Source organism: Felis catus, chromosome D3 (assembly GCF_018350175.1).
Source record: "Felis catus isolate Fca126 chromosome D3, F.catus_Fca126_mat1.0, whole genome shotgun sequence".
Taxonomy (NCBI): domain Eukaryota; kingdom Metazoa; phylum Chordata; class Mammalia; order Carnivora; family Felidae; genus Felis; species Felis catus.
Window position 1 is genome coordinate 48,769,102 of NC_058379.1, and position 13,242 is coordinate 48,782,343.

At 44.6% G+C, this 13,242-nt stretch overlaps 1 protein-coding gene across 3 annotated transcripts in view; it reads left to right on the plus strand.

The window, feature by feature from the left end:
* TAF4B (TATA-box binding protein associated factor 4b) overlaps positions 1-13,242 on the plus strand; it is a 187,655-nt gene that overhangs the window by 169,252 nt on the left and 5,161 nt on the right. The window contains exon 16 of one of the 3 annotated variants that reach the window (XR_006588134.1): positions 1,321-1,547. The exons of the other annotated variants lie outside the window; for them this stretch is intronic. The gene's annotated coding sequence lies outside the window, so the exon portion shown is untranslated. The remainder of the gene's footprint in view (positions 1-1,320; positions 1,548-13,242) is intronic. 3 annotated transcript variants of the gene reach the window in all.

Here is a 13,242-nt window from a genome sequence, read left to right on the forward strand (position 1 = left end):
CCGGGCTCTGAGCTGTCAGCACAGAGCCGGAAGTGGGGCTTGAACTCACGAACCATGAGATCATGACCTGAGCCAAAATCAGACACTCAATCGACTGAGCCACCCAGGCACCCCTTCTTGCCTCCATTCTTTCATGAGATCTTTACAAAGGTCCTGTGAGATGGTCGAGGAGAGCATTAGTTACCTTTATTTTTCAGATGTGGAAACCAAGGCTTAAGAATCCAAGTTACCCAAGGTTTTTAAGCCAACAAATGGAGAGCTAGACCAGGCTGTTTCTACTAGGTTCTGAGCTGAGATTAGCAGACTGCTCATGGAGGACAGTGCAAAGTTCACCCATGGCCTTAAAGAACAGTATGAGCACTAATCATCATCTGTTGCTTTTGAAGATCACCTCCAACATAGCTTTGTTTTAAATCTATGCCCAAGGCCGAAATGGAATTAAAAAGATGTGAGAGACAGCAGTCCTAAGTGTACTCAGAAGTATTTCTTAATAAGTAGCTCTCTCTCCCCTCCTCCCTTCCTTGAATGTGAGAAGTTAGGATGAGCAGTCATAAGCAGAGATGGCAGTGTGAGATATTCCACAGAGGGGGTGTTTAACCACCTGTCTAGGAGATGAGCAGCTCGTCCTCGAGGTGGCTTTAACAGAGAACCAGTCCTTCCACAGCCGAGTGAAGGAAATTTGGGAAGTTTGGGGTCTGGAATTCTGGGCCAAGCCATCTCACCATCTCTGTCAGGAGAGATCCCCGCCCCTTTGATTAGGGTTCATTGTCTTACTATAATTCAGTTAGAGTCAAAAGATTAAAAATTATCTGCTGCTCTAGCTGCAGTATTAAAAAAAATATATATGTATTTATTTTTGAGAGAAAGAGCATGAGCGGGGGAGGGACAATGAGAGAGGGAGACAGAAGATCCAAAGCGGCTCTGCACTGACAGTAGCGAGCCCAACGCGGGGCTCAAACTCACGAATCCTGAGATCGTGGCCTGTGCCGAAGTCGGACGCTCAACCAACCGAGCCACCCAGGTGCCCCTCTAGGGCCAGTATTTCTAAAGCACTTTTTAAAATCTGCAAGATCCTTTCTTCAAATGAAATGAAATACGTAAATCTGAGAAAAGCAGAGTTAGGGAAAAGAGGCATCTTGGAGGATGAGCTACCTGGAGCTCCTTGCCTTGCCCGCAGTTCTGGCAGCTGGCTGTTACAAAATCTGGAATTCTGACGTAATCTCTGACTTCATCTATGGGGAAACGGGACCTAATAGCAGTGATCATGGTTATATTTCATTGTGCTCTCACTTTACACTCATCTTTTTATTCTCCCAACAGCCCCACAAGATACGTGTGTTATTTTCTCGGATCATCAGAACAGGAACTTGAGACTCGGGATGATTAAGCAACTTGCCTGAAGTCACTTAAAGAAATGCATGGAGGGACAAGGGACTAATGTCCAGGACTGTCTGGCTGCAAAGCCAGCCCTGGGCTAAGCCTTCAAAAACACACATTTCCCACTAGACCCATACTCTGCAGGGACAAGACCTTGATGGAAACTTGAGGTAGATTTGTTTTTCTGTCCCTCAAAGGGCACCTTTCATGATGCCTGCTTTGAACAGTGGAAGGGCCCTGACTGGTCTGTGGCTCTTGGTGTCCTAAAGGAGGGGTTGGAGTTTGTCTGTGACTGAGAAGTAAGTCAGGCCACATCCCCAAAGTCCCTGAAGCTGGAGCAGCGGGGATGCCAGGCCTCGGTCCCTGACACATAAACTGCATTGTTGCTTAGAGTGACTTCCGCCTGGAAGCTGGCACTTGGGGGGGGGGGGACTTGGCAGTAGAGCAGGCTAAGCCCTTTGGGAGCATCTGATCCAAAGTCCTTACTGTACTTACTTGGAGTGACAACAGAGGAAGAGGAGAAAGTCACGTGCCAGTGCTGACCATGCCACCTGGGAGTACAAAGTTTTCAATAATGTTCCTTGAGTATAAGTCTGTTCATTTATAAGTTACATACCTGGCTGTCAGTACTGTTCTATATTATGCATATTTAAATCTATCCCCAAATTTAAAAAGTTAAAGAATGAAATAAAATATACACCTAGAAATTCTACTATTTTTCTCCTCTCCCCAGTTGGGTTGTGTTAAGGATAAGTTTGGAGCACTCACTTTGGAGAACTCTGGACCAGCCTCCCTATGAGCTGGGTAATTTAGGAACCTGAGGTCGGATATTCAGTTTTAGGTGTTTTTTTTATTCTAAGCACCACCCCCCCCACCCCACTGCCATAATAATATCATTACTTCATTCAGTTTTTTATTGTGGTAAAATATGCAGCACATAAAATTTACCATCTTAGCCATCTTTAATTGTACAGGTCAGTGGTATTAAGAACATTCACCTTGTTATACAGTCATCACTAGTCATCTAGAAATGGAGGCATTTCTAGAACTTTTTCATCTCCCCAAAGTGAAACTCTGCCCCCATTAAACAATGACTCCCCATTCTCCAGGCCCTGATAATCACCATTCTATGTTTTGCTTTTATGAATTTGACTACTCCAAGTCAATAATTATTTTTAAGCTCCTATGATGACTCAGGTGGTGGTTTGGCACATGAGATTCAGAGGTGAGCAAAGCAAATGAAATTCCCACCCTCCGACCTCCAATAAAGTCTGCTTTAATGAACTAAACTTACCTTACCTAGCTCTACTTTAGATTAGCATCTTTGGAGAGCCCAGGAGATGGGCTATATCCAAGCTGGTGGCCAAGTGCGGAATACAGGGCAGGTGAGATGAGAAGGGTTGGGGGAGGTGAGGCTGGAATTGAGAGAGGTGTGACAGGTGACTACTGGATAAAAGGGAAATACCTTCCCACAGAATTCCTAAAGAATTGGAGGAGAGATGGGACTTCCTGCATCACATAGGTTGAAGCCATATTTGTTTTAATTGAATGCTATAAGAGTCATCCCAAAAGGCTAGCGGGCATGCGAACATTGGGGTGTCCTCATTATCAGTAACCCACGCGTGACTCAGGCTTCGGAGCTTGGGAGGAACAGGTGTCAGGTGTGGAGAAAAGAGAGTGGGTAGGGGCTACACCCCCCGGGGTGCAGCTTGGCTGTGTGGCTAGAAGCCTGCCCACATCTGACTGGATCCCACGCTCTGCCCCTCCGCCTGCCTTTGCCTCAGGATAAAATTATACATTTCCAATTACAGGGCTGGTCAAAAATCAATACAAAGGTGGGAGAGAACAGATCATTTTTCTTACGGAAGTAACCATTTTCATTAATTTTTCATTAGTGCTGCCTTTGTTTTGCTATCCATCACCCGCAGAGCTGCAGCCTGCGTCAGTGAGTGTGCGTGCCTCTTGGCTTCAGGAGTTACTGCTTGATAAAGCCAGCAGGTCACTGCCCAGGACTACTGCCTGCGCAGCTGGTGTAGGTGACTGTTTTGTGACCATCCTGTTGGTTGGAATGTGCTTAAAAACACCAAAACTCAATCGTAACTCTATTATGGAAATTCTCTTTGTAGCACATGTTGGGGTTCGTTGCATTTCTTTTCAGGGGTGTACATAAGTCAAGCCCTTCGTGGACTCTTGGTGCTGATTGACATGAGGGGTCTGTTTGGCTGGTGTACTTGGCTGAGGGCCAGCTGTATACCTTTGGGACCTTGGGCCTCTGCCTGAGTGCGGGCGGTTTCTTGTGTCTTGACATGTGCTTCTCTGTGCTTTTAATGCAATTATTTTATCCTTAAACTCAGTTCCCTAAGTTCAGCCTGCCCCATCTCTCTATGAAGCCTTCTCCACTCCCCATTATGGCAGAATTGCTTGGCCAGTAAACCTTATCCCCCGCCCCTCCCATTATGCTCTTCATACAAGTGCGTTGACTACTCACGTGGGTCTCCCCCTAACGTTATCTGAGAACAGGGGCAGTGGCTTTTTAGTTTTCAATTGTCAACACCTAACAGCACCTGGCCAATGGTAGGTGATTGATGAATGTCATTAAAAAACATAAAAACAAAAGACAAAGGCAACTGGAAGTCATTCCTCACTTTGTGTAAGCAAGGGTAAGACCCCTCATTAGCAGTGGGAGGTGAAGCAGGCCTGACATTACCTCCAAATGACTTATCCTATTGTAAAAGAACTAGGTGCTAATCCCAGCTCTGTGGCTAATTAGCTGTGTAACCATGAATAAGTCATTAACACTGAGTACTTATCAATAAAGGGGGGATTCTCTTCCAGCCCTAATGTCCTTAACCCCAAGAACCTCTGCCCTTGGAAAAGAATCCTCCCTCCCATACGCTCACTCTCACTCGTCAAGCTGAATGACACATGAGCTTTCTGGTGCTAATTCCCTCCGCTGGCCCCTATCTAGGCCGCTAGGCTGCCTCTCCCTCCTTCTCACACCGAGGCTTGTCCGGAGCGCTGCTTGCCACACTGGTTGTTACCAGCCTCCTCCTCAGCTTTGTGCCATCAATTCTCTCTGGACCTTTTACTGTTTTCTACAATGTGTTTATATATGACTACATTTGGGACAATCACCCTCATAGAAAACATTTTCACACCCCCGCCAAAATTCCCTCAAGTCCCTTTCTAGCCACTGGCCCCCACTCCCCCACCTCTACCCTGGAGGTAACCACTGCTTTAGTCTTGCCTGTTCTGGAACATCATATAAATGGAACTGCGTAGCAAGTATTCCTGTGGTTGCTTGACACTTGATTCCACATAACTTTCTTGAGATCCGTTCATGTTGTTGCATGTGTCAGTAGTTCATTCTTTTAAATCACTGAGTAGTATTCTGTTGGTTGAATAAACCACAATTTGTTTACCGATTCTCTATTGTTGGAGGACATTTGGATCGTTTCTGGCTTTGGTCTTTTTTGTGTTTTTTGTTTGTTTCGTTTTAGTTTTGGTTTTTTTGGTCTTTTTGTGTTTTTAACTCCTTTTATATTTGCTTCACTTTAATTTCTAAATGTAATAAAATCATTTAAAAAATGTCACCTCTCACTTACTAGCTACGTGACCATGAGTGGATTACTTAGACGCTCTGAGCTAATTTCCTTATTTGCAAAATGGGATAATGATAGTAGTTTTGCCATAAGATTGTTTTGGTTATTTTTTTCCCTTTCTAAGGTAAAATTTTTATATTTGAAGAACATCATGCTGCGCATTTTCTATTTTTTTTTTTATGTTTATTTGAGAGAGAGAGCATAAGCAGGGGAGGGGGAGAGAGAGAGGAGGACAGAAAATTCAAAGCAGGCTCTGCACTGACAGCAGTGAGCCCATTGCAGGACTTGAACTCATGAACCACAAGGTCATGACCTGAATAATGCTCAACCGACTGAGCCACCCAGGCGCCCCATATTGCACATTTCACACAGTCATGTAAGAAAGCAAAAATGTATCCCTCCCTCATCCTAGAAATAAAGAAGGGCGTAAAAAATAAAAAAAAAAAATCATGAAACTTGGAAGTTTAGCACCAGCATCCAAAATAAATTTTTAAAAAAGGGAAAAAAAGCATTTGCTACATATTTTAGATTTCTTTGGTTGGGGTTCTCCATATGTGGTATTAATAATTCTTCTTTCAATTCCTATTACCAAAACAGTAAAAACCAAGAAAAAAATATTTTACATATTCATATAAATATGTAGCCACATTATAATGATTAGGTTCATATATTCAATCACTTAGGATATTGCCTAGAATATAGTAAGCACTGTATAAATATTTGCTTTTATTTGTGTTATTATTGAGCTGTCTTGAGGATATGGGTGACATTCTATTCTTGGAAACACATCTGTGGTTCAGGCATTATATGAGGAGTGTAGATTTTGAACCTCATTCTCATCACTCACATCCCTTCTTATAAACATCATGTAAGCTCACTTGTAACCCTGGTGTTAATTTTATTTTTACTGAAAGAATATTAGAGGATATGAAATAGATACGGTTCTCAAATATTCAAACTGAAAAAGTATTATCAACCTAACTTTCTGAGCCTCTACCCTCGGCAAATACACTATTAGGAATTTTTGAAGTAGAAAATATTCCGAATAATTCTTGGTTTATAGAGTGTAGAAAATAATAGCTATATCCAATCATTCATGTTAAGATGTGCCATTTTAATAAAGTAAAAAGTTTTTGGGGGGGGAGGGAATTGTGTATTTTCCTCTGCCATTTCCTTCTAGCTACTGGCCTGCCTCTCTTTTCCTCTGGAAGATCTTAAAGGAACCATGTGCAATCACTGTCTTTACCTCCTCGCCTCTGATTCCCTTCTGAGCTTGCTGTGGTCTGCCTCTGAATCCGAGCTCATCACAATCGCTTCCTCTCGGGGCAGCAATGGCCTTGTTATTGCCACACCTGATAAACGGGTTTCAGTCCTGTCCCTGTTTAACCTCTTTCGGGCACTGGACACTTTCATACTCCCTTTGAAACATCCCCTCCACCCCAATTTCCCACCCCATTTGATTCCTACCCCCTGGGCCGCTCATTCTGGGTCTCTACCCACATCTGAGCTCGTGGGTCTCCAGGTGCATGCCCCCCCCCCCCAACCCGCCCACCCCTATACACTCCCTGGGCTTCAGGCAATTTCTTGTCAGTCATCACTCCAAAACCACATGTGTAAGCTCAGCTCCTCCCCTGGTGTCCACTCTAACTGTCCCCATCTCTGCTCACCTAGTTGCCCACAGCCACCTCCCTGCCGTATGCTCAACACCAAACTGTTGAGAGTCCTCTTTACATGCCCTACAAATGCAAGCTCCTTCCTGCCTCCCTTCCCTCTTTCTCTCAAGGGCTCCCCAACCATCTGGAAGCCTGAGGTAGACACTTTGGAATCATCCTTGATTCTTTTCTCTCCTTCACCACCCACATCCAACAGCTCATCAAGTTCTGCTGTTCCTACCTTGGAGATGTCTCATGAGTTCACCCCTTCTACCTCCCAATTGCTTTTATTTATCATAATAGCTCTGTAAGACAGCTGGAACAATCTCCCAATTTACCTCTTCAGTCTCTGTCTGCTCTGCTTCCTACTCCATTCTGCCACAAAAATTCGTAAAAGCAAATCTAATTACATCACTCTTCTGCTTAGAAATATAATGATTCCTTGTTGGCCATGGCTGGCTCCCCCACTGGGCCTGCCTGGCCTCGGGGTCGCTGGAGGTAGGGCCCCCACCTCAGGGATGCTGAGTTAGTTTTGGCGCCTAGATTTCTGCAAAGAGTTCCCTTCCCTGCCCCTGTTCCGCTCTACAGGGACGTTGCTATTCTCAGCATCCTGGCATCGCGCTTCTTCAAGCCTCAGTGCTCTGGCTCAGCCCAGGCTATTGTCTCTATGTGAAACCCTCTCTGCTCCACATTTCCTTCTTTGTGTTCCTAGTGGGGTCATCCTGCAAGATTCTCCTCCTCCCCAGCTGTGTCAGGGCTTCTCTGGCTTCCCTAGGATGGGTTCCCTAGAAGTGTTTGTTCCTTCGCCTGTGTTCCCTGGCTCATCTGCACATACCTGTCAGGGCATCGATTGACTCTGCTGATCTATTACAAGGCTACCTGCCTGCCTTTGCTGGGATCTCCCTCAGCAATCTTCTCCCACCTGCATCCTTGGTGGCTAGCACAGCGCCTGGCACGCTGGCCCCACTTAGCGCTTGGCCCATGAGTGAATGGATGAACCTCCCTTCTTCCTTCCTTATTTCCAGCACTGCTTGTCAGATGGTGCCATTGGCAGTGTAAATAGCTGACAAGAATTGAGTGTGGTTTTGTAAATCCTGCCTTAGTTAGGACCTCCAGTTTCTCTGAGTCAGTTTTGGAACGTTTTATTTCACTGATGCCTTTTATTTCAAAAGAAGAAAATTATAGAGGGATGGAGGAGGGGACGACAGGAAAGAGCCTTCTCAACTCTGAAACCTGTTTGATTTGAGTGTAATAAGAGACTCGCTTATTTCATTGTAAAGAACTTCCAGGCTGTAGAGCCCCGCTGAGGTGGGTTTCCTGGTTCCTGGGGAGTAACGTGCATTTCTTCAAGCACCAGGGCACTGCCTTCTTGCCCAGCTTTTGCAGCGTGGAGAGGCCTCACAGCACAGGGCAGGGGCAGGGGTGGGGGGGTGGGGGGCGGATCTGAGGCCTGGCGAGGGTGACATCTGGGAAACAGAGCTGCCTACAGAGACAAATGTAGGGCAAAGCACTCATCTGGAGGGTGCTCTGGGACATTCCAGGAGTGAATTTTTCCTATTGGTGGGCTAGACTCGTTGAGTTAGCAGTCAGCCTTGGTTTTATTTTCTCATTCACAAGAAAACCCTAAGGAAAGATAAGATACATGAAACATGGCAAGACTAAAAGTGAAGCTTATAGGGACTTTGTACACCCAAAAGGAGGCTCTTTGCTTTAGTCAGAATAAGAAGAGAAAAAAATAATGGCGAACATGCACTGAGCCCTGTCCTCTGTATGTGTTAATGCGTTTATTCAAAGTCTCACAAAACTCCTATGCATTAGACATTGCCATTACCCCTAGGTTTTAAATGAGGACTCTGAGACACAGAGAGGTTGCCTAATTTTTCCCAAGGTCACACAGCCAGTGAGCAGGATCTGTACCTACACTGGTATCCATCGTGCCACAGAGCTTCTCAAGGCAAGAAGGAGGGAGAGGCTGGTGCCGACTGGGGCCAAGAGAAAACAGATCTACTTCACTGCTGTTTTATTTCTGCCTTCCTGATCTGAGACAATGGACTCTGAATTGGAAGGAGTAAATCAAACAACAAGGAAGGGACTAGACTTTAAGACTGAGGCAGACTGAGCTGGCATGAATTTAAGTCTCCTGGTCTAGATGAAACACAATCCTGGATAAGGAAAGGACTTGTAGATTTCCTAGAGGAAGCGGCATGGGGCTAAAAACTGAAAGTCAGTAAGTGTTCCTGTTATCAAAAAGGATCTAAAAATGGGCTATGTTAATGGCATCTTTTCCACATTATGTATTAGGATTTTAAAATTGCAAGTAACAGGGCGCCTGGCTGGCTCTATCAGTAGAGCATGTGACTGTTGATCTCAGGGTTGTGAATTTGAGCTCCACATTGGGTGTAGAGATGACTTAAAAATAAAATCTTAAAAAAATTTTTTTCAATAAAATGTTGAATAGCATAAGCCAATTTAAACAGCTTAAATAAAGTAGAGCTTTTTGTAAGGACACAGAGCTGTGTTACAGAAGCAAGGGTAGGGATGGATTAGGCCTCAGGACTGAACCAGAACCAGAGAATCACTGTTGCTTCTGCTGTACATTTGCCTCTGAATTTTCCTGTGGCTGTGAACTTGGGGGCCCACAGAGTCCAGGTTGATGGTTCCTCTTTTGAAGAGCTAGTCAGCCTGAGACCAGAGTCTCTAGGACCCAGTGATGTATTCCTGGGTAAAGGACTCTGGGCTGATCAGTGGGGGGGGAGAGTCCTGGGTAAACAGAGCTGCTCTATGTACAATGGCTAATGGAGGTGACAGGGGGAGGTGCGGGTGTCAGTTCACAGGGAATTGTGCAGAGGGGCAGGGAACTGTACTTAGGTGGGAGGAGGGTGTCTACACTGATACCCAAATTTCTCACCAAATTCTGGAATATGTTCATAAATAGTTTTCCAAGAAAGCAGACTCCTCTGAACCCCTCAGAAGATCTAATTCTACCCTCCCCCCCCCCCCACTTTTTTTTGAGAGAAAGAGAGCACAAGTCGGGGAGGGGCAGAGAGAAGGAGAGACAAAAATCCCAAGCAGGCTCCATGCCATCAGCACAGAGCCTGATGCAGGGCTCGAACTCATGAACTGTGAGATCATGACCTGAGCCGAGATCAAGAGTCAGACGCTTAACTAACTGAGCCATCCAGGTGCCCTGTCATTTCCCTTTTGATAGACTTACTGAAAGGGTCAGTAAGAATGGCATAGACAAAATAATCAGGATAATCTTATGAAAAGCTGTAAGGGCATCACCTTTGTCTTCTTCATCTTTGAGTGGCCGGTGCATAGAGCAGGGCTGGTACACAGCGAGTGCTCAATAACTGAAGAATGAATGAATGAATGAATGAATGAATGAATGAATGAACGAACGAACTATGCTGAATGACAGCATAGTCCTGTGAGGTCATGGCTGTTGAGGGCACCTGTACCCACAGAATACTGATCAATGGACTGGGGTCATCCTGGAGAGAAAACTTTGACAGTGAGCTTTGGTAGGACAATTACGTCAGTGATTTGGGGGCAGACAGGCCATGCTTACAGAACTCTCACATGACTGGAAGCTAGAAAGAGGGTGAGATGGCCTCCTGGGGACAGATGGAGGTTTCCCAAGCACCCAAGAGGCCGGAATGAAGGAAAAACACCCAATTCTCTGGAATTTCACCAGGATGAACAGCAAGTTCTTCATGTGGCTAAAAGGGACCAATTATATAAGGAGTATGGGATACCTGCCTTGATCGAAGTCAAGCTCAGAGTGGTGTCTGCTTCTTGCGCTGTACTAAATTGGGTATAATGCCAAGATTAGGGGCATTTTAGTTGAGGAAATGGGGGCTGCTTAATCTGGTGAAGGAAGTTTTAAGGGCCGATGCAATGTCTTTCTTCAAACAGTGGGGGCCAGTGGCCCATGGGAGGTCAAAGGGTAACCAAGGCCTGTTGCATCTGATGGCAGTGAGCTCCCCATAATGGTAGTAAAAGCCTACATTTGTGCAGGGATTTGCCATTCTCCATTCTCTCTTACTTGCTCCCCACACAGCCTTTAGGCAGAGTTGAGGCAGACGATGTGCCCTCATTATAGCTAGAGAAACTGTACATCTAAAGACAGAACGTTTAAGTGACCTGTTCAAGGTCATACATTCACAAGTGGCAAGGCTAAGGCAAGAATCCAGATGTTCTGGTTTCCAGTGTGAAGGACACTTCAAGCTTCCCATGATCAAGGTGTTGAAAGAGAAGCCAGAAGACCATGGCAGGGATGTCATGGAGGTGAGTCCTTCCATGGGAGAGAGAAGGGCTGCCTTGAAGACCCCCAGCTCTTGGGGCACCTGGGTAGCTCTGTCAGTTAAACTCAGCTCTTAATCTCAGGATAGTGAGTTCGAGCCCCCCACTGGGCTTCACGCTAGGTGTGAAAACTATTTAAAAAATAATTAAAAGAAAGAAAAGCCCCCCAGATCTGTGTGTCTGTGATGGTGAGGATGCCCTATGAAGGATGTTAGGCTTTGCTGCAAATTGCCTATGTTTGTCACTGTGCAGATGTCCCCCACCAGCCACCTGGTGAACACCAGGCTTGTGAGGGGAATGTTCAACATGAAAGCTGAGATGGTGCTTTCCCTGACTTTGTGCCCTCTACCATTTAAAAATGAGTTACGTCATTTATTCTAAAGGATGATTTAAGGAAATTGCTGCTTCTGCCTTTTGGAACCATGTGTCTAATACTTGGGGCTTTACTTCAAGGTTTATGAGTTCTGAATTTTTTTAAAAAAATATTTATTTTTGATGGGGGGGGTGGGGATAGAAAACGAGCTAGCTCATGCAAGTGGGGTAGGGGTAGAGGAGAGGAGACAGGATCCAAAGTGGGCTCTGTGCTGAGTGGAGAGCCCCACGCAGAGCTCCAAGTCACGAACCATGAGACCATGACCTGAGCCAAAGTCAGATGCTTAACCGATTGAGCCACCCAGGTGCCCCAAATTCTGAATTAATCGCAGAATCAAGCTTTCATTTGTCTGAGACTTCCTAATTGGTGGGAGTGGCAATCAGACACATTTAGTGTGGGTTAAAAAGCACTGGGCAATATGACAACTAAATGCAACGTGTGATTCTTGACTCATTCCAGGATGAGCAAACAAAACAAAACAGTTCTAAAAAAAATTCTTGGGAGTGGTGTGTGTGTGTGTGTGTGTGTGTGTGTGTGTGTGTGTGTATAAGAGAGACAGAGAGACAGAGAGACAGAGAGAAAGGGGTGAGGGAGGGAGAGTATCAAGTCAGTGTTAAATTTCCTGAGAGTTACGTAGGAGTATGTTTTTCTCTTAGGAGATTTCATGCGGAAGTACTTAGGGGTGAACTGTCAGGATAGGTGCAGTTTATTTTCACATGGTTCAGCCAGAACAACACAGAGAGAAGTGGGAGAGCAAATATGGTAAAATGTTAACAACCGATGAATCTAAGTAAAGGGTATGTGGTGGAATTTGTACTTGTGTTTCTGCTTTTCTGAAGGTTTGAATGTTTTCAAATGAAATATAGGGCAAAAGTAGTTAACACTGAAATAAAGGCAGATTTCAAGAAACGTTTCTACTGTATTGTGAGCCTAAAAATGAAAAGCTCCAGTGAGTGGTAAGTAGGCAAGTTGAGGCAAACCGTGTTACCTTTTGTCTTTTCTTAGCAGTGGAAAGCCAGGAAGCCACAGAATAAAACAAAGACTGTTTTGTGTGGGAGATGAACTCATTTATCAGCCGCATTCAGACTGGAGAGGCAGAGGGAAAGATCAGACTGTTTAAGTTTCTTTTCTCCACCCCTATTCTATCGCTCTGATTAACCCTGTAGTTACTTCCTGATGCTTATAAGAAGAGAAGGCAGCCCCACCTAAAATGCTAATATAGCCAGGATTCCAGTATGTTGGCACGCATACAGCATCTTTGAACTAGAAGCCATCGTTACTTTGGCTTTTCTGGCAAATACTCTTAGTTTAAATAAGTACAGAATTTAAGAATCTATCTTTAAAATGAATATTGAAAGTCAGATAATTTGCCAAGTAAAAGAAGTGACGTTTAAAAAAATTCCTTACAAATTCATCTAGAGAGTAACAAAATACATCTTTTACATAAAAGTGTTGCTGGGAAGTGTTTGGGTTGCGAATGTGTAATTTGGAAAGTTATTACACTTGTTACAGACACTTTTATGGACCCAGGAAAATTTTACACAAGGCAGGTTCAACCTGTTTGTCAATCTGCTGTTCCTCCCAGAACCCAAAGGGGTCCATAGGGCCTGGGTGCAATAGTTGGCCAGAGCTGACTTAGAATCTGGGCTCCTTCATTGATTTACTCTTTGGCTCATCTCTAATATTAACTATTTGTGTCTTCTTGCTTTATTTCCCTGATGAGTCTTGGCTAGTTTTATCAATGTTGTTGATTTTCTCAAAGAACCAATGCTGATTTCATTGCTTTCCTCTATTGTATCTTCTGTTTTTGTTTTATTGATTTCCACCCTGATCTTTATCATTTTTGTTCTTCTGCTTCCTTTGGATTTCATTTGCTCTTCAATTTCTAGTTTCTTAAGGTGGGAGTGAGGGGTCATTGACTGGAAGACTTCCT